The following is a 2,175-nucleotide window of genomic DNA, read 5'->3' on the forward strand; positions in this document are numbered from 1 at the left end:
TTTCTCCTTCTCCTTCTCCTTCTCCTTTTCTCCTTCTCCTTCTCCTTCTCCTTTTCTCCTTCTCCTTCTCCTTCTCCTTTTCTCCTTCTCCTCCTTTTCTCCTTCTCCTTCTCCTTTTCTCCTTCTCCTTCTCCTTCTCCTTTTCTCCTTCTCCTTCTCCTTCTCCTTTTCTCCTTCTCCTTTTCTCCTTCTCCTTCTCCTTCTCCTTCTCCTTCTCCTTCTAATACAGGGTTTCTCTGTATAGTCCTGGCTGTCCTGGAACTCACTCTTTAGACCAGGCTGGCCTCGAACTCAGATATCAGCCTGCCTCTGCCTCCCAAGTGCTGGGATTAAAGGCGTACACCACCAGTGCCTGGCTAGACAGGATGTCTTAGTTTGGGTATTATTTGTTTTGTTTCTGTGAAGAGACACCATGACCAAGGCAAGTCTTATAAAGGACAACATTTAATTGGGGCTGGCTTACAGTTTCAGAGGTTTAGTCTATTATCATGGCAGGACACATGACAGTGGACCAGTAGACATGGTGCTGGAGGAACTAAGAGTTTTACATCTTGATCTGAAGGCAACTAGGAGAGACTCTTCCATACTGGGTGGAGCTTGAGCATAGGATCCCAAAGACACGCCCACATTGATCCATTTCCTTCAACAAGGCCACATTTTCCATGGCCCAACCATATTGAAACCACCACACAGGGTAGCCCTGGTTGTTTTAGGTTTTTTTTTTGTTGTTGTTGTTGTTGTTTTTTTTTTGGTTTTTCGAGACAAGGTTTCTCTGTGTAGCCCTGGCTGTCCTGGAACTCACTCTATAGACCAGGCTGGCCTTGAACTCAGAAATCCGCCTGCCTCTGCCTCCCAAGTGCTGGGATTAAAGGCGTGAGCCACCACTGCCTAGCTGTTTTAGAACTTTCTGTGTAGAGTTCAAACTCACAGAAATCCCTCTGCCCTGAGTCTACTCCTATCTCCTGAGTGCTCAGATTAAAGGGGTGCACCATGGCCCTGCTGATTGACTGGTTTTCACTGCTGGATTGTAGGTCTCATTCATAGAATCTGGAGGTGGGGGGATGTTATGTCACTGGTGCTAGACTTTGAGAATTCAAAAGCCTGTGCTGTTTCTAGTGTCTCTGTCTCTGCCTTGTGTCTGTGGGTCAAGGTGTCTGCTCCAGCACCTTGTCTGCCTGACTGCTGCCATGCTCCCCACATGATGGCCATGGACTCACCCCCTAAAACTGCAAGCCCCCAATAAACTCTTTCATCTATAAATTGCCTTTGTTAGTTCTTGAGAAGAGTCCCTCCCTGAATTTCGAGCCCAGTGGTTACTCCAGAGCGGCTGGTCCCTGGGGTCTTATTGTCTCTGTTTCAGCACCCCCAGGGCTGGACTGCAGCTGTGACACCACACCCAGCTTCTCCAACGGGTGTGAATGAATTATGCTAATATAAATATAAACAATGAATCAATCAGGTAGCTGTGTTTCTTTACCTTTTGCTATCCCCCAGTGACCACACAGGAAAAATAAGATGTATTCAAACCTGTACCTCAATAGCTGAGCAGTTAAATGATCTATCTACCTTTATCTCCTATGCTAATCTAGCTACCTCCCAGCCCCAGCCCATAATATTTGCATATTATTATTGGTCTGGCTCTTCAGACCCCTTCTTCATGGCTCCAATTCCTCCATCTTGCTGATGATCTGAATCTCCCTCTCTCCTTCCTCAGGTGGGTGGAAGTCCCTTCGTCTTCTCTCTTCTGCCCTACCATTGGGTGATCAGCATTTATTGACAAGGCAGAGAATAAATGGTAAGAACTGTTTACACAAACTAGAGACAGGAGATAATGGCATAAGCATTACAATGCTGTGTCTGGATTGAAACAAGAAGTGAGGGCAGAGAAATCAACATTTGAATAACACAAGGGTAACCTTTACAAAGTGCATAAAAACATTATGCTTACACATGGGTACTGAGGATCTGAACTCACATCCTTACACTTGTGTGACACAAATTTTACTAACTGAGCCATCTCCCTGGCCCCCATTCTCAAATATGATAAGTAAATGCCCAAGTCCAAACCTAGACTAAGCTAGGCTGAGGTTTGTTTTTATTTGTTTGTTGTTTGAGGACAGGATCTCACTATGAATTCCAGGTTGCCCTGAATTTGCTGTGCAGCCCATGCTATCC

This window comes from Grammomys surdaster, unplaced genomic scaffold, assembly GCF_004785775.1.
Source record: "Grammomys surdaster isolate TR1022 unplaced genomic scaffold, NIH_TR_1.0 126313, whole genome shotgun sequence".
In the NCBI taxonomy this organism is placed as follows: Eukaryota; Metazoa; Chordata; class Mammalia; order Rodentia; family Muridae; genus Grammomys; species Grammomys surdaster.